The sequence below is a fragment of the Sorex fumeus genome, unplaced genomic scaffold (genome assembly GCF_029834395.1).
Source record: "Sorex fumeus unplaced genomic scaffold, SorFum_2.1 ptg000029l, whole genome shotgun sequence".
Lineage (NCBI taxonomy): Eukaryota > Metazoa > Chordata > Mammalia > Eulipotyphla > Soricidae > Sorex > Sorex fumeus.
The window spans coordinates 685,664-704,835 of record NW_026606086.1 but is presented as its reverse complement, the minus strand read 5'-3'; the positions used below and the strand labels follow the sequence as shown (position 1 = coordinate 704,835).

At 58.5% G+C, this 19,172-nt stretch overlaps 1 pseudogene; it reads left to right on the top strand.

Annotated features, from left to right (window-relative positions):
* The first annotated feature begins 5,535 nt into the window (after positions 1-5,535).
* LOC130024564 (CAP-Gly domain-containing linker protein 1-like) lies at positions 5,536-18,377 on the top strand (annotated as a pseudogene).
* The last annotated feature ends 795 nt before the right edge of the window (positions 18,378-19,172 follow it).

Below are 19,172 nucleotides of genomic sequence, written 5' to 3'. Positions count from 1 at the left end.
TTTCGACAAAAGATGCAGCATGATTGCTTAGAATTTACCCCCCAACAATCAGAATGGCTGAAATGGCATTGTGAAATACATTGTTTTCTATATAAGGTTCGGAGTTCCGGGGCTGGAGAGATAGCACAGCGGGTAGGGCGTTTGCCTTTCACGTGGGCAACCCGGGTTCGAGTCCCAACATCCATAAGTTCCCCTGAGCAATGCTAGGAGTAACTCCTGAGTGCAGAGCCAGGAGTAACCCCTGTGAGTGCAGAGCCAGGAATAACCCTTGTGCATCGCCAGGTGTGACCCAAAAAGCAAAAAAAAAAAGAAAAGTTTGGAGTTCCTCCCCTCCAAGTTTCGCTCAGCAAGCAGAAGGAAAGCAAAGAGCTTGGGCCCGGTGGTTGATGCAGATTGCTGGGCCAGGCCGTCGATCAAGGGAGATTTGGGGATCTCTGGGACCCATCCTCGGGCCCAGTGCTCTACGGGGCCCCTAGCTTGGTCGTGTCCTACGAGTTGGGGGCGAGCCTGGCCTTTGGGCTCGCGTTGTGTTTGGACGGGCAGGTGGGTTGTTCAGGGCCCAGCTGCTGACACCTGATCCCGCCCTGGCCAGGTGGGAGGACGGAGATTGGCGGCTGGCCCCTGAGATGCCCAAGATAACCAGACAAGGAGATAACCAGAGTCAATCCCAGTCGAGTTGGGTGATAGGCTGAGATGACGCACCGAGCCGCTGAGGCAGATCCTGTCTGGAGACACTCGGGCACCTTGATCGCAGGCAGGCCTGACCTGGCGGGGGGCGGGGGCGAGTGGGCACCAACCTCGGTGTTTCCGTGGCTCAGAGCTTCCGTGCCCTTCGGCTTGCTCTGCTGTAGTTTTGTTTTTGGGTCACACCTGGACGTGCTCCGGGGTCACTCTTGGCTCTGCACTCAGGACTTACTCCTGGAGGTGCTCGGGGGTCCCTATGGGATGCCGGGATTGAACCCGGGTCAGTTGTGTGCAAGGCAAATGCCCTCCCCGCTGTACTAGACTTCTGGCCCCAAGGCCCAAAACTTAAAGAAAAATCCTTGCTGGGGTTTCCCCGTCCCTGGCGTCCTGTCAGCCTCGTGGGTCTGCACACGGCTTGTGCGACTGCCTCGAGTGGCCAGTGACTTGGGCGCCTGCGTGTCCTCCTGCTCCCCAGGGCTGCTCTCTTCCCGGTGCTCCCGGCCCTGCAGCCCTCAACTCCTGCCCTGTGTTCACTCCTCCTTTCTGTGGTGTCCCCCTCCTCTCTCGGTGGCCCTCCCCCTGGGGTCACCCCCCTTCCTGCGTGGTGCTGGGACAGCAGAGCTGCCGGGTTTGTGCCGGCTTTGTGCCAGGTGCACGGTTGACCCCGGGGGCTTGGATTCAGGACCTCCTGCTTGTGAGGCAGTGCTCAAAACCCCCTCTTGTACATTCCTCCCCTCCAAGCTGAAGGAACGGACTTGACCCACGTTCAGGCTCACACTTCTGCTTCCTGCCGAATCACTGCCGGCCGCTAGCAGGCCAGGACCCGTGTGCCACGCCTGTGTGAAGTAGGGACGTTCCAGGGCATGAGCCTGCTAGCGTCTTTGTCATGGACACAGGTGGTCCCATCACAGGATTTAGGGTCAGGGTCCAAACACAGGAGCATGGGGGTGGGGGGGTGGGGGCTTGTTCAGGCCGGAGACTCTACTAGGCTCACACACAGCATTGAGTGCTCAAGTCTCAGGGAGACAGTGAGGCTCAAACACATTTTCTTTTGCGCTGTTTTTTTCTCTTTTTTTTTTTTTTTGGCTTTTTGGGTCACACTCAGTGATGCTCAGTGTTGCCTACTGACCAAGTAAAAGAATGCTTGATTTTTCATTCCCCCTTTGTCCTGCTCAAAGCTGGGCAACTTCCCAGTACAGGAGGTTTCAGTTTGGGGAAAATGCACCCTCGTAAATGATTTGTAAATGGTGTATGAGGAACAGCACAATCTTTGCAGTTATGTCAAAGCTATATCAAAGCAGGTCGTTCTGACCAATAGCATTATGCCGAAAGGGTCACCAGGTGGCTGACCAACAGTGCATGGCTCTGCTCATTGTCCCATCCACTTTCCCACGTCCCATCCCCTTTCCTTCTATTGGGTGGGCTGTGGAAACATACTTAAGTCTGTACTTATGCTCTGAATAAACGCAGGCATTCATGCCATCTCCTAAATGACGAACCCTGTGTGACTCGAGTGCTGATTTCACCCTGACGGCCCTCCCCTGGCTCTGCCCCGCAGCGCCGGACGTGGCACTCAGGAATTACTCCTGGCAGTGCTCAGGACTGGTGATCAAATCTTGGTCAGCCGTGAGCAAGGCAAACCCCTCCCCACTGTGCTCTCACTCCAGACCCTCCTTTTGCATCTTTTTGTGTTATTTTCAGAATTGATTGATTTCCAAGTAGCGTTTGCTGGCCCTGATGTTCTCTGCAGAGTCCCTTGTTGCACTTGTGTTTCGTGGGCACCTTGACATGAAGACTTGGCGCTTGCCTGGTGCATGGCTGACCCCATAGGTCCCCTGAGCACCGCCAGGAGTGATTCCCGAGTGCAGACCCAGGAGTAACCCTGAGCACTGCCGAGTGTCCCAAAAAACAAAAGGAAAGAAAGAAAATAGGTATCCTTGCCCGGAAGGGCAGCCCATGGCCAAAGAGCCTGCCTTGCCTGTGGTTGACCCCACCCCACCCTGTACGTCCCTTCCCACCCAGGTCCTGCCAGGATGAGCTCCCATGACTGGATCAGAGTCAGCCCTGAGCACCATCAGGTGTCCCGTCCTCAGCCCCCAGGTTAGGTCACTCCGCCCTCCCCACCTCCCCCCCACTCCCCAGTTCCCGCTCACTCATCCTCGAGGGGACCCGCACTCATTCAGCTTGTGCTCCCATCCGGAGCAGGCCAGGCCATACTCCTCTGTACAGCTCTCCGGCCTTAGTGGGATGGGCTACTCCCTGGCCACGGTGCGGCCGGTGTTGCTCACAGCACTGGGGTCACAGAGAGCAGGGCTGTCAGGGTCGAGCTCAGGGCCTTTGCCCTGTCGCTCTGGCCCCCCGCTTCCCCCCCCCCCCGGCTCACAGATTTCCTGGCCCGGCTCCTGAGGAGGGCCCTGGGCAGGGTCACTGGGTCCAGGTCCCACTCGGGGGATGCTGAATGACCTCAGTTGGAGATCTGTAACTGACAAACATTTGTCAAAAGTTTTCTGAAACCACTTTCACAGGGCCCGGGGATCCAGAACTGGGCCCCGCAGGGACCAGAGGCTCGTTGGCCATGTAGTGCTGACGTCTGCAAGGGCAGCCCTCCGGAGCCTCAGCCAGACACTGACATCACGAAGGGTGGCGCCTGCCCCTTTAAGAATGGCCCATGATGCCCTCCTCCTTGCTGAATTCTAGTTCTACCTCAGAACATTCTAGACTCCAACTGCCATTTTCAGTCTCTCCACGAGACTGGCACGAGCCTGTTTGGCAGAGCTCAGTACTGAAGCTGCGAGTGCAGTGTGACACAGGTGAATCTGAGTCTCTGGGCTTTCTGCCCGTGTGCGCGCGGCTTTTTTCTCTAACAGTTCTTTAGTGTATGATAGTTTTTAATCTTTAGTTAGTTTAAGTTTTTTTACTAGTTATATATATATATATATATATATATATATATATATTTGGGTGGTGGGGGCGGGGTGGGGTGGGGTGGCCATACCTGGCTGTGCCCAGGGGTGACCCTGGCCGGCTAAAGTCCCTGTGCTGACGGAGATCGAGCCCAGGACAACTGGATATAAGGCAAGTGCCCTCCCCACTGTCCTGCCTCTCTGCCCCTTGTGGACTTCTCTATTGAAATATGGAAAAACTCTGAAGTCAGTGGGCCCTCATTGGGGGCTGATGAGAAGCAGAGGAGAAGATATCACTCCCCCGGGACTGGCTGGAGCGCTGGCACTGCTGAGTGCGATGAGCCCCGCCAGCCCCATGACGCCCACTAGGCCTTCCCGGGGTCTTGGGCCAGAGTGAGGGGTTGCCCTTTTCAGGGAAAGGGAGTCGATCCTCGACCTCCTCAGGCCCCCGGGCCTTTGTCCTCCTCGCAGAAAAGCATTTCAGGAGATGAGCATGAAGCAGAAACATTTTATTTGGAGGCCTTTAGGAAGGGGAAGGAGGGAGGGAGTAACACGCTCGAGAGAGAGTGCAGCTTCTCCAGAGGTGCAGAAAGCCACTGAACATGTTATGTTGCTAGGTTGCATTCGGTCTGAAAGTCCACACCTCAGGAGGGGAGAAGCCCATCACATGACCGACCTCATAGGCAAGAGCAGTACCTGGGCTCGGGCACACATGAGCGCCCTCCCTTGGTTCAAGGTGGCTAATCTAGGGATTTCCCCAGGCTGCCCCTGGTGGGAGTTTCTAGCTACCTAGAGTCTGTTGCTAGGGTGGTTGCCAAGGGGGTAGAGTTGAGTGGTCCATGGTCCTCTTAGAAATTCCTTTCCTGGGCTTTGTTCCTATTCCCTCGGGGGGTCCAGCCTGATCTGAGCCTCCTAATGTGGGTTAATTTTGACCAGACTTTGGGTTCCGTGCCCTCAGGTGGTCTTTTGGTGGCCATGAAGCTTTTGTTGACTTCCTCGGAGTTCCATTGCCATGGGGACGCTTCCCCCATCTACCTGTCTGCCTCAGTCCTGTGGGTTAAGAAATGGAGTTAATACTGCCTTGTGGTTATCCAACTTGGGCAGCATCACAAGGAACGTAGGAAACGCCGAAAACTCCTTCGCTCCCCTTTGGCGCAATTTTTTTTTCTTTTTGGGTCACACCTGGTGATGCACAGGGTTTACTCCTTGGTCTGCACTCGGGAATCACTCCTGGCAGTGCTTAGAGGACCATATGGGATGCTGGGAATCGAACCTGGGTCGGCCGCGTGCAAGGCAAATGCCCTTCCCACTGTTCTATCGCTCTCCAGCCCCCCATGGCGCAGTCTTGCTGGGCCCTTTTCCCTGGCAGTTCTCAGCCCATAGAAAAAAGTGTGCCTGTTGCTTGCCTTAGCTTCTACGTGTAACCCCGGGCCTCTCGCACATACACATACGCACACACGCACACACAAGACCAGCCATCACTGCTGAGTCGCCTGCCGGCTCGTCAGTGTCTGGACGGGGAGGTGGTCAGTGACACTCGCGGTGCTCAGGGATGATTTCTGGCTCCTGAATGTGTTTGGTGGTGGGAGTGATGGCAGGAAGGGCGTGATGGTCAGCTGCCCGCAGGGCAAGTACCTGTCCCCTCTGCTCTCTGGCCCTGAATCGGCAGTTGTTTGTTTGTCTGTTTTGGGTTGAGTTTTTGCGCAGGAATGACACTTGGTGGGCTCAGGGGGCTGTGCGGGAGACTGGGGGTCGCACTCGGGGTGGCGAGTGCCAGACTGGCAGCTCTCTGGGCTCCGGAAGCTGCTGTGGTCGCTCCCCTGAGACAGACTCTCTCCTCTGCTCTTCAGAGATTTAGTCCTGAGAACGAGTGTGCCTCAGAAGGCCCCACAGTGGGCTCGATGGTCGGGGCCTGGTAGTGGCCGCGGCAGCGTCTGACCGCCTGACCATGAGTCTGCTGAGGCCCAGCGGGCTGAAGTCCCCCACCAAGATCCTCAAGCATGGGAGCTGGGCCCTGAAGGCACCCTCGGCCGGTAAGTGCGCTCAGTCCAGGCCAACGGAGACTCATTCCCACCCGGGAACCCCATCCCGAGTCTTCGCCCGGGAAGGGCTCCCTGAGCTGTAGACAAGTCCATGGTTCTGGGGACAGCTCTCACACACGAGTGTCACGTTCTGTGAGTTTAGTGTCACGGCAACTGGTGACAGCTGAGGCGACCAACACGCTCCCTTCTAACTGGTAGCTCCCTTGCCCAGGCTTGGGGACAGGCTTAGGGAGGTGGACTCACCTGGACTAGAGGGCCTCATTGCCGGCCAAAGCCACAGTACAGTGGGGAGGGCAACTGGCACCCCATGTGACTCTCCACCCTCAACCTCACCATGAGTAACACTGAACGGAGAACCAGAAATAGGTCCTGAGCACTGGCTGGGGTGCTCCCCCCAAAAAATAAAAAGAAGATGGGCCAGTGGACACAGCAGAAATAAGACACTGGGTTCGAGCTTTCACCTAGCTTGGTCCGTAGTATCAGGGGGTGTATCCAAAGATTTCCCCTGAGCTGCCCAAAGTATGACTGTGGCCTGGGATGCTGCGGTAGGTGAGCATGTCCGCTTCACGGCAGGCCCAGCCAGGCTTTGCCACAAGCAGCCCCCGTCATTGGCTGGGAGTAATCCCGAGCACTGCTGGGTTTCCCTCCCCCCAACCACACTTTAACTGGACCTGCACAGGCCCTTCCTGTCCCTTCTGACCCTTTCTGCTGTTCCAGCTGCTGCTCCCGTTGAGAAGACCATGCCTGGGGAGAAAACCCCCATCGCCCCATCCTCGGAGATGCAGGAGGAGTTTGTGGGCGACTTCCAGGTCGGGGAACGAGTCTGGGTGAACGGGAACAAGCCTGGATTCATCCAGTTCCTCGGGGAGACCCAGTTTGCCCCTGGTCAGTGGGCCGGGATTGTCTTGGACGAGCCCATCGGCAAGAACGACGGCTCGGTGGCGGATGTGCGCTACTTCCAGTGCGAGCCGCTGAAGGGCATCTTCACCCGGCCGTCCAAGCTGAGTAGGAGCTTGCAGGCCGACGATGAGACCAACTGCCGGCAGCCAGCGCCTGCCGCCTGGGCCACACCGCCCCTGTCGGCCTCCCCGGCCCCTTGCCGGCACCGCGAAGGTGCCCCAGTCCCCTGCGAAGGAGTCACCGGCCACCCCTCACATCAGCAGCCTGACCAGGACGGCCAGAGAGTCCATCTCCAACCTCTCTGAGACCGGCTCCCTCAAGAAAGGGGAGCGGGAGCTGAAGCTCGGGGACCAGGTGCTGGTGAGTGCCGAGGGCAGCGGTCGCGGGTGGCTGTCCATTCGCCTGTCTGGTCCATCAGTTCCTCCAGACTCATGGTTTGGGTGGAAGCACGAGCAGCCGGGACGCCTGGTCCTGCAGTTTCCAGCGTGATGGATGCGTGCGGGGATGCTGCCAGTTTTACCAGTTTAGCCAAAACAGGGTGGAGGGGTCATGCCGTGGGGAGGGGTCATGCTTGGCATGCCTCTGACCCGGGGTTTAAGTCTTGGTCCCATGTACAGTCCCCCAAGCACATCCCGGAGGGATCCCTGAGCACCAAGCCAAGAGTAAGCCCTGAGCACTCTGACTGTGACTCAAAAACAAACCAATGAACAAAGTTGGATATCGGTTCTATTTCTCTGGTTTTCTATGTTTTTGTTTGGGGCGTCACAGGGTGGTCGCACACAAAGCCAGTGCCCTTCCCCCTGGAAGGGCACTGTCCAGCGCTTTGATTCTGTTTTGCTCTGTGTCCCGGGAGCCAAGCGTCAAGCCAAGGCATAGTGAAGGAGAACTGGAAAATCGAACTCTGCTAAGATACGAGCATAGTCACTTTCCTTTAGCTGGTTTCTGGCTTAATTGTTCTCCAGCGGTGGGGTTGCCACTGCTCCGCTCCCACACCCACGGGGCAGCGACCCCCTCGCCACACCAGGTGGCTGGCCTGGGTCAGAGATTCCCGGGGGTGTGGTCAGCCAGGCCACCGGTGACAGCGAGTGGGTGTGAATGCCGCTGCCTTGCCTGGACACTGAGCAGCAGTGTCTGCTCACCCTGTAGGGGTTGCGGGGGGAAATGGCACCTTGACCTTTGGGGTTTCTTCAGGAAATCCCGACTCTGAAGCCAGAATGTTCGTTTGCGGGGGTGGGGGCGCTGTGCGCAGTCCAGGGTGCCTGACCCACGTCCCTCCATCCCTCCGGCAGGTGGGAGGCATGGAGGCCAGTGTGGTGCGCTTCCTCGGGGAGACGGACTTCGCCAAGGGGGATTGGTGCGGCGTAGAGCTGGACAAGCCACTGGGCAAGAACGATGGTGCCGTGGCCGGAACGAGGTGGGTCCCCCTGCCCTCCCAGACAGCCTGGGGCCATGCAGGGTGCCCGGGAGGCGCTGAGGGGACTGCAGGCCACTTCACTTGGTTCTTAGGCGGGGCCACTTCCGTTGGCACTCGGGGACCCTGCAGGGATGTGGGGATAGCCTGGGGCCCCCACATGCAGCTGTGCTCGGGCCGCAGGAACCCCCCGGGCCTGCTGTCGCCCTTCAGATGCCAGGGAGGCTGCTTGGAATCGCCCTTGGTTTGCGTGGTGGGGGTGGGCGGCGTGCGAGAGAGTGTGGGTGTCAATGTATGAGGGAGTGTGTATGTGAGCGTGTGAGTGTGGTGCTGTGAGAGTGTTGGTGGGGGCGTGGGCATGAGAGTGTTTGTGGGGGTGTGAGCGTGTTTGTGGGGGAGTGAGAGCGTGTCAGTGTTGGTTTGAGAGCGTGCAAGTGTTGATTGGGGTGTGCATGTGTGTTACTGTGGGGCTGTGGGTGTGTGGGAGTGTTGGTTGGGGTGTGAGTGTGTGTGGGTGTGGGAGTGTCGGTGCGGTGTGAGTGTGAGTGTGTGTTGGTTTGGGTGTGAGTATGTGTGTTTCTGGGGAGTGAGTGTGTGTGAGTGTGGGGCTGTGGACATGTGGGAGTGTCTTTTGGGGTGTGAGTGTGTGTGTTTGATGGGGTGGGAGTGTGAGAGTATGGGAGTGTTGGTTGGGGTGTGAGTGTGTTTGTTGGGCTGTGAGAGTGTGGAAGTGTGGGAGTGTTGGTTGGGGTGTGAGTGTAAGTGTGTGTTGGTTGTGGTGTTTATGTGTGGGAGTGTTGGTTGGGGTGTGTGTGTGTTTGTTGGGTTGTGAGTGTGTGTGAGTGTGGGCTGGTGGAGGGTATGATGTTTGTTGGGGAGTGAGTGTGAGTGTGTTTGTTGCGGTGTGAGTGTGAGTGTGTTTGTTGGGGTGGGAGTGTGAGAGTGTGGGAGTGTTGTTTGGGGTGCGTGTGTGAGTGTGTTTGTCGGGGTGTGAGTGTGTGGGCATGTGGGGCTGTGGGAGCGTGTTCGTTTGTGGGGGTGTGAGACTGTGGGACTCAGTGGACTTCTGGGTCGGCGCTTGTGTCTCTTGGTCTCTTGCCGAAGGTGTTTTTGTCCCCCCCTCCTCGTTGTCCGCAGGTACTTCCAGTGTCAGCCCAAGTATGGCTTGTTTGCTCCCATTCACAAAGTCACCAAGATCGGCTTCCCGTCCACGACGCCGGCCAAGGGCAAGGTGGCCGCTGTGAGGCGTGTGATGGCCACCACCCCCGCCAGCCTGAAGCGCAGCCCTTCGGCCTCCTCGCTCAGCTCCGTCAGCTCCGGGGCCTCATCCGTGAGCAGCAGGCCCGGCCGCACGGACTAGTAAGAAGCCCCCCACCACTGCGGGGTGCTCGGGCCCCCACAGACTCCCACAGCCCCAGGGGCAAGAGGCGGAGCAGGAGCACGTGGGCTGAGCAGCCTCGGGTGGCAGGCGAGTGGCTTCCCAGCCACCACCGGTGACAGGAGCAGGGATGGGCCTTTCCTGGGGTGCTCAGGGCTCCTCTCTGGCCTCAGGCCACCTTAGGGATGAAGTGGGGTAGCTGAAGGGGGTGCCTGAGGGTCAGAGCAGGGCCCAGAGACTCTGGGGAACGCTTGGCCCTTCATCTTGCTTCTTTGCTCTCTCCGTCTCTCCCTGCTCCCTCCTGTCCCTCTGCACCGCTGTCCACATGCAGAGTGGCCTCGACTTCTGTCCATTGCGGTGCCTCAATTCAAAGCTGGGGCCTCGTGGCTTCTCCCCTCATGTCTATCTGAGTCATAAACACTAAAGTGTGTCTGAATATGCAAGGGTGCCCTGAGATATTGTCCACAGGGAAACGGGCCCACGATGGAGAGTGTGTCCCGGGGGGGCTGAATTTGCTGGGGGCTGCGCTTCCTGCCGCTGCCTCTGCTCCGTGCATTGACCCTCGATGCGGAAGAGCAGGGAGTGAGTGTGTGTGCAACAGAAGATACAAAACAGATGACACGGGAACGGGAGCCAGGAGGCCACACGCCGTGGGCACAGGCCTGGGGCCAGTCCTGTCTTGCTCGACCACCACCAGGTTTCCCTGCCCCACCTGCATCCTCACGTCCGACTCCTCCTTCCCTTGCCTCACCATTTAGGAGGGGAGCAGACTCAGAAGCCCCTCTCCTTCCCTCGCGAGCCAGCCCATTTGTGGAATTTGGTTTTGTTTTTCTGCTTGACTGTGGACCACACCCTATAGTGCTTCGAGGGGCCGTTTGCAGTGCTGGGGTTGTGCTGGGGCCTCCCACCTCCAAGCAAGAGCCCTACGCCTGAGACGTATCTCCAGCCTCCCCCCGCTATCTTGTTTGGTTCTGTTTTGGGGTCACACTTGGCAGAGCTCAGGGCTTTCTCCCACCTCTGTGCTCGGGATTATTCCTGGCGGGCCTCCGGGATTGAGCCTGGGCAGCACTGGGGCTTCGCTCTCCAGCTCTTTGGCCCCTGCCTTGCATATCTTTATGCAGGGTGGAGCTCACTCCTAAACTGAACATCACCGTTAGCGTCTATGACAGGAATATAGAAAGATTCTGTGTGGCTTCACGGAAGTATACCTCGACAACATAATTCCATAAGTGCACACACAAGCGTTCATACACACAGTCACTCATACATGTACACGTAGTGCATACCGTATATACACAGGCTTATGGGTATACACACACAGGCACATACATGCATAAACACAACGTGCGCATGCACACAGGTGCGTGTAGATATGCCCACCAGAACATACATGCATGCATACATACATGCACACGGGTCCGTGCGTGCCCTGTGGAGGCCTCCCTGTTCATCTGTTGGCTGAGTTGCTCTTCTGAGGTACCAGGCTCCCACAGAAGGCCTGGCCTTGCTGGGATGGAGCCTGGGGCCTCACAAACCACGCGCAGGGCAGAGGCTTTGGCATCAGCATCCTGAGTTCAGCTCTTGGCCCCGACCTTGCCCAGCCCCTCAGCACGCGCCTCCCCCCATGCTAGGGGTGCTGCTTTCTCCCTGCTCCGGCGCCTGAACCTCACAGTCTCGTCTCCATAGTTGGCTGAAAGAAGCCCATCGCTCCTGTGCTGGTTTCCTCAGGGAGCTGTCTCGGGCCCAGGAAGCGTGTGCGTCTGGCCTGGCCCACCCGCTCAGGCCAGGAGGCTCAGGGAACACCGCCACCCGCCTTTCTTAGTTTTTATTTTTGCTCTTTGGGGTTCACCTGGCAGTGCTCAGGGACTCCAGGCGTGGTGCTTGGGGGCTGCTCCCGGTGGAGGGGGGGTTGAGCCCGGGTCTTGGTGTTAGACCCCCAAGGCTGGCAAGCTCTTCCCAGCCACCCCTTGAAATCCGAGTTGACTGCAGTTCCCGGGAGCACTGCACATGGCTGGCCCGAGAGCTCGTGTGCTCCTAGAAATTTTAGTTATTATTTGGTTTTGGGGCCACACCCAGGGGTGCTCAGGGCTTATTCCTGGCTCTCTGCTTGGGGGGTGAGGTCACTCCTGATGGTGCTGGATCTTGAACCTCTGCAAGCACCTTCCCCCACCCCCCCAACAGACTCTTTGGCCCTGGGGAGGGCATTTAATCGGACCAGATATACTTGAAGTGTATCGGGAAATCACGGCCAGGTCCTTACGCACAGGCAAGGATGATCCCGCTCTCCGGACAGAACCAGGTGGCTCGAGAGCTCCCAGCAGGCAAAGCAGCAGTGGACAGCCTGGGCCCTGCTGGGCCCGTCGGTCAGGAGGCGTTTGGCAGCAGCTCAGATGATGCGGGGAAGCGGCAAGAGAACCTGCGGCTGGACCGCAGCAGGGCGATGGAACAGGGATGGCCGGGCAGAAGGAGCGGAAGTCCTGGCCATCGCCGCTGCAGCCCCCGCCACCATGTGCCCGAAGAATGAAGATCAGGTCCCGCCTTGTCCCCTCCTGCAGGGGCCGTTGTGCAGAGAGGGATCTGGGTCTGCAGAGCGACCATGAGCGACCACGAGCCCAGGATAGAACGGACAGGACCCCCGGTCCCCGCAGAGCTTCAGCCCACTCCCCTCCCCTCCTCACTGTCTTTGCCTCTTCTCTCCTTCCCTTTGTGCTTGGTCTTTCCCTGAGCTGCCCTTGCTGTCCTGCTCGCTGGGCGTGAGCCCTCACACATTCGAACCACTTTTTCCTTTTTTTTCCCTGGACTTTGGCCATGCCCCAGCAATACTCAGGACTTACTCTGGACTCTGCACTCAGGAGTCACTCCTGGTGGGCTCGGGACCCTATGGGGTGGGTACCTGTTATCCAGCTCGGGTCAGCGGCGTGCAAGGCCAGCGCCTTTCCCGCAACTTTATCATTCTAGCCTCTCATCTCCCATTTTCGAAAGCAGATGGCACAGGTGTCTTTTATAGGGTCACACCCAGTGACCCCCGGGGGCACGGGGCCATTCCCAGAGACAAGAGTCTCTGGTTACTGCTATTCAGGCATGGGGCGGGTGCCCGGGAGAGCGAGGTGAGCTGGAAGGAAGAGGAAGAGAGAAGGGACAGGCTGCCCAGGGAGACCCTGACGGACCTGCAAGGCTGAAGATGCTGGAGCTGGCCTCAAGCTCAAGCCAAGGCCTCATCCTTAAGGAAGCTCAGGCCAGAGCGGGCTGTGGAGGGGGCTGCCTCCGGCTCTGCAGAAGAGTCTCTGGATTCCCACGAGGCCCGAGGTCAGTGGAGCCCAGGTCCCGTCCAAGGATCTTCGGGAAGGTTTCATGACGTTTCTGCTGAGAGTCGCTGGCCCATATGCAAGGATGCAGCACTGCTCCATGTGCTTTACCGAGGATCACCGCGAGCATGCCCGTGTCGGCTGGCCCCATCCCCTTCACGTCTCTTTTTCCTTTGCAGTTGCCAGAAACCTCCTCCCGCTACGCCCACAAGATCTCTGGCACCACCGCCCTCCAGGAGGCGCTGAAGGAGAAGCAGCAGCACATTGAGAAGCTGCTGGCCGAGCGGGACCTAGAGCGGGCGGAGGTGGCCAAGGCCACGAGCCACATGGGGGAGATAGAGCAGGAGCTGGCCCTGGCCGGAACGGGCACGACCAGGTGACGTCTGTGCAGACGGCAGTGCCGGGGCCGAGAGACGCCTGCGGTAGAGGCTGGGCACGAGTTTGGTGCAGGCGGTGCAGGCAGAGGCCGTGGGTCCCCGTCTGCCGTCGTTGCGGTGGCGTCCGGCGCGTGGTTTGATCGCATGCGCCTTCTGCTCGCCCTGTGGGGGTTTAGGGAGTGCCGAGTTGTCCGCGCCGGTGCTTTCATGGTGTGGTTCCCCTCTGGCCTTCCAGAACTGCCGTAGCTTAGGTGGGAGATGCATTCAGCTTGCCGTGGTGACAGGTGGCGATGCCAGCCCACAGAGGGCTGTTGGGGGCGGGCGAGGCCACTCACGCGCCGTTGCCTCTACAGCACGTCCTGGAGCTGGAGGCCAAGAACGACGAGCTGCGGGCCATGCTGGAAGCGACCGACTGGGAGAAGGTGGAGCTGCTGAACCAGCTGGAGGAGGAGAAGAAGTGAGGCCGTGCCCGGAGCTTGGGGCTCCCTCGGGTGGGGCACTCCTGGCCTTCCAGGGCTGTGAGAACCAGAAACCAATGGGTGCCCAGTCCTGAGCGCGGCCTCAGCGGGAGGGCTGGGGGGGGGAGCTTAGTGGAGACAAGCCACCCCCGGCCCTCCCTGCTGTGTCCACCTGGCCTGGTATTCAGGAGGCCTGTGCTGGGTGGCAAGGAACTGTCCTAACCCAGTGGGGCCCTGTGGGAGTCCCTGTGGTTAAGTCCCAGGCGGGAGGAAACCCACAGTACTCATGGGGCACGACAGCAGACAGACAGGGCTCAGGCTAGGCTGCAGACAGACGGACGTGGTGCTCAGGCCGGGGTGCAGACAGACAGACATGGGGCTCAGGCCAGGCTGCAGACAGACGGACGCGGGGCTGAGGCCTGGCTGCAGACAGATGGACACGGGGTGCTGGCCGAGACCGCCTTTTCAGATGGGCTCCCGGCAGTGTGGTGCCCAGGGGCACTGCCAGTGCCTGGCTCAGCCCCTCAGCTCCACATGCTGACTCGACAGTCACTGGGAGCCCCTCTCCCCCGCCCCCCGCCCCCCGCCCCCGAGTCATTGACTGCTTCTCCCCCAGGGGCTCAGTTGTTGTCCCAATGTGGAGACAGGCGCTGGCTGGGAGGGACTGGCAGGCGCCGCGGGTCAGTTTTTAACCACCTCTGTTAGCTGCGAGGCAGAAAGGGTTGATATGACACTGCACCTGGCGTTGGCTCGGCCTAGCTTCCTCCTGTAGCCTGCGGGTCCCACCCAGTGCTCGAAGCTGAGGGGACTCGCTGACTTTCTTTTTTTTCTTTTTGGGTCAACCCAGCGATGCTCACGGGTTACTCCTGCCTCGGCACTCAGGAATTACTCCAGGCATTGCTCCGGGGTCCACAGTGGTATGCTGGGAATTGAACCCGGGTCGGCCACGTGCAAGACAAACGCCCTGCCTGCTGTACTCTCGCTCTGGCCCTCCCCGACTCTCTCAGCCCTCCTGTGTGTGGAGCCGGGGGCTGGGTCAGGCGCATCTACAAGATGGTGGCCCTCATGGGGGGCAGCAGTGACGCCCCTCACAACGTCTCCCTCTCCCCCACAGGAAAGTGGAAGACCTCCAGTTCCAAGTCGAGGAGGAGTCCATCACCAAAGGCGACCTGGAGGTAAAGCCCGGGCAGGTCCCGGAGGCTTGCAGGCTGCAGGCAAGGATGCGGGGCGGCCTGGCCGACCCCGCCGGGACCACTTCTGCTGGAGACTCCGAATCAGACAGGGATACCTGGGGTCATGCACCTGGCAGGGCCCGGCTGACACATCTCTGCTCCTTGGGGCTGGAGACTGCTCTTGATGAGCGTTTTTCTCTCGTTCTGACAGTCGGGTCTATGCCTTTGCCTCAGCTTTGATTTTCAGTCGAGCAGCACAAATCAAATCCTTTAGAACCCCATTTTTGGGAAGCTTTTCCTTAAAACAAGAAGAAGCAAAGAGTCAGTTTGGAAAAGACAAATTTCTATTTCTGCTTCTTTTCCTTCCTGTTTTAAGTTCATGGAAATTTTGTTTTCCCACCAGAAGGAGGTGAAGTCCCTGCAGGCGGCCTCCGAGAAGCTCGCCAAGGAGAACGAGTGCCTGAGGACCAAGCTGGACCATGCCAACAAGGAGAATGCGGACGTGATCGCGCTGAGGAAGTCCAAGCTGGAGACGGCCACCGCCCCGCACCAACAGGCCATGGGCGAGCCGAAGGCATCCGTGAGCCAGGGCGTGGGCGCCGAGGCGGCCGAGCTGGCCGAGCTCAAGATGCAGATCGAGAGGCTACAGTTCGAGTACCAGCAGGAGGTGGAGAGCCTGAAGGCCCAGCAGGCGGCTGAGCGTGCAGCGCACGCCTCCGAGCTGCAGACGCTCAGGTCGCGGCTGTTCAGGACGGCCCAGGAGCAGAAGAACAGCCTGGAGGCCGCACGGGCCAAGCTCGAGCAGATCGAGGACCAGCACCTGGTGGAGATGGAGGACGCCCTGAACAAGCTGCAGGAGGCGGAGATGAAGGTAAAGCACCTGGACGGGTTGCGGGCCGTGTGTAGTCAGCAAGCCCAGGCCCTGGCCAATGCCACGGCACAGCTGGAGGCCACCCAGCAGAAGCTCTTGCAGCTCGATGGGCTCTGGAAGGCCAGTTCCGAAGGTCAATTGGGAATGGAGAAGCTCAGGCAGCAGCTCCAGGTGGCTGAGCGGCAGATTCAGGAGTTAGAGAATGCAAAGCGGGACGAGAGCTGCAGGTTGGTACTCGGGCGCCCTCGCCCACTTCCACGCTCGCTCCCTGCATGCTGTGTGTCAGTCTGCTCGCCGTGTTCAGGCTTGGTGCTGACAGGTCTCCCGGTCACGTCCCGTGCGGTTCCCTCTGAGGGGACTGAGAAGGTGTCGGCACGATTCTGGGGCTGTCATTGATTCCCAGCACCTGGATGCCGTACTAGCCTTGGCCCCGGCTAATCGGGCCCGTCTGGGGTCTTTCTGAAACAGAGAATTCTTCACGAGGCCAGTGAGAAAACAAGATAGGAGCCCCCAGAGCAAACTCTGCCCCCGCCCCTTGGGCCCGCTGCATACTCGCCGAGTTCGCCCAGACACTTGGACTCGAGTCAGGCCGCGAGGGTTTTTCCCTGACCTTGCTGACCACCTGCTCGTGTGACGGGCTTTGCCCTCCTCTCCCCGGAGTGCCTCAGTTCCCAGCTAGTGCTCGATGCCTCTGAGCCTCTGAGCTCCCTCAGGGCTGGTAACGTGGCCCATCTTGGTATTTCTCATTGCCAGCCCCTCCCTCCCTGCAGCACAAGCCCCCACCCAGCCCTGCAGAGATTTCATCCCTTTCAGCCTCTAAGGGGTGCTTGGGCCAAGTCCGCCTTCCCGCATGGCCCTCTGCTGGCCACGGGCATGGACTCTCATGGTAGCCCTGACCCTGGGGAAGGAAGAGACAGTGAGATCTGGGCCAAGCCGAGGAAGCTGCAGTTCTCACCAAGGACCCTCGAGAAATGCCCTTTTCCTCCTATAGGATTGTCGTGGCAGGGACGGTCCCTCACCCCCAGCGCCCCCCGCGCTGGGCACTTTGTTGGAGAAACTTCTCTGTTGGCCAAGATGGAAGGGCTGTGGGCTTTGTAGACAGGACTGACAGACATAACAGAAGGGCCCAGAGATCCCTGGGAGTTCCCTTCAGGACTCAGGACTCCTTGTCTGGCATTCCAGAAATACCGGCTGAAACAAATGGAATCAATTCCTGGGACACAGCAGGGGATAGCTGACCCACTTGTTCGCATCAAGATGTAACAAACATCAAGTTCTGGTGACTGCTGTCTAGTGGATTAGAGGGTCTTCATTTTAAATTTCATATTGAAACCCCTCAAACTTTTAAAGTCACAGAAAAGAAACTACAAGAAAGTAAATCTTGGGGGCCGGTATGATAGTACAATGGGAAGGGCATTTGCCTTGCACGCGGCCCACGTGGGTTCGATCTCCATCATCCCATAGGGTCACTGTCATTGTCTCTACCCTCCCGTTGTTTATCGATTAGCTCGAGCGGACCCAGTAGCGTCTCCATTGTGACACTTGTTACTGTGTTTGTCATATCGAATACGTCACGGGGAGCTTGGCAGGCTTTGCCGTGCAGGCGAGATACTCTCGGTGAGCTGGCCGGGTTACTGCCAAGGAGAAATTCCTGAGCACTTAGGGTGACCTAAAAGGACAAAAGAGAATAAAAAAAGATAACCTTTTCTTCCCTTCCTCCCCTCCCTTTCCCTTTCTTCCCTGTTTCCTCCCTCCCTCTTTCCTTTGCTTAGCCTCCCTCCTCCCTTGCTTACTTCCCCCATTGGTGCTGCAGTTCCAACTCGGGCCTGGTGTATACTCCAGCCCTTTGTGCCGTCTCCTCGCCCCTGGAAAGTCAGTCTTTCTCAAAGGCTTTCTTATTTTCTGGCCACTCCAAAGTTAGGTCTAGAAAACGCCTCTGTTTGGGCTGTTTCAATAACCACTAGACAGACATCACCAGAACTGCCGGCGCCAAGGCCTTGGCTTCACGAGCTTCAGGCAATCACACGCACCTCACGCCTCTGTTCTTCGGGGTTGTGTTGGGTCATGGGCTTCTCATACATGTTTTCTGTTTTGTTTTCCCCTTCCCATTCCTGTTTGTCTCCTTGGTCCATTCACTCCATCCTTGTGACTCTGGTAGGCCGATAGCCTGGCCGAAGAGCTGCAGGGGAAGGGGCTAGCGCTTCGTAGTCTTCAGGAAAACTTGAACGAAAGCGGCCGAGCTGAGGGACCGTGTGTGCGCGCGTGTGTGTGTGCATGTGTGTTTTTTGTGTGCATGCTGGTGAGCAGAGCAGAGGGGCCGTGTGTGTGCGGGTGTGTATGTTTGTGTGTTTGCGTTGTGTCTGTGTGTGTGTGTGCTCGTGTGTGTGCGTGTGTGCTGGGAGCGGGCAGGGAGCCGGCTGCTGACGGTGGCCCCTGGCTCCCCGCAGGAGGAGAAGGTGGACGTGAGCCGCAGCCAGTGCCAGGCTCTGCAGGCCGAGCACACCAAGGCCAGCGTGGAGAGCCAGGGGCAGTACGAGGAGGCGCCGCAGGCCCTGCAGAAGCTGCTGCAGCAGGCGGAGGAGAAGCTGCAGGCAGCGGAGGCAGAGAACGGGAGCCTGCTGCGACAGGTGGCCGAGCTGAAGTCGCAAGCCGATAAGGCCAAGGTGGGTGGGCGCAGGGCAGCGCCGCGGCTGATGGCGGCCGTCTCGGGGTCGGGCTCTGTTGGGGGGCCTCGGCCTGCAGCCGCAGACACCTCCCCCACCCGGCGGCGGCTGTGAGAGCAGGAAGGGGGTTGCTCCCGGGGCGCCCAGCAGATCATGCGGAAGCCCAGGGACCCCAGCTTGGGTTTTCCGTTTTGTTTTGAGCTTGTTCAGTAAGTTCAGGCCTTCGTGTTTTCACTTGATTGCTCAAAGGCATTTTTTAGTGTGTATCAGAGAAATGTTAAGGTTTGAGGCTCAGTGGAGAGAAATAGAGCGGCTGGAACTAGTGCAGCAAGAGGGCACTTGCTGTGCACGTGACCCACCGGGGATCCCCAGCATCCCCCATGGTCCCCCAAGCACCCAGGAGGAAGCCGTGACCTCTTCCGGGTGTGAACCCCAAAACAAAAAGGAAAAGAATGTACACACACATATATGTGTGTACATACATAACATGTACCTATGTGTCCATCTTTATATACATACAACAAGTGCATTTGAATACATATGTACGTATTTGGATACATTTTTAGTTTTACATGCTTTATATCATGTATAGTTTATATATTAATGTGTATGCATATACATATATGTGCTTGTATGTATATGTGTGTATACATATCTATAAGCCAATGGAAAGAAAACGGAAGCGGGGTTACATCAGAGGAAACCAGGGCTGCTGAGTGGCGGCCGTGGCCCGTGTGTGTGTTGGTGCCCGGCCGCTTTCCACCACGCACCGCAGCCAGGGCTACGTCTCCTCTCTGGACCACGTGCACGGCCCAGTTCTGTGGCCAGCAGCGTTGTGTGCATGCTCAGGTCAGTCCCATTCCGGTAACATGGCCGTCAACGGTCAGCTTCCCAGCACATGCCAGTAGCCTACTGCGGCTCATGGCTGCTGAGCTGGACAGAGAAGATAGCCCTTGCTGCAGAAAGTTCTGGAAAGTACATGGCGGTTCAACTGGGGTGTGCATTGAG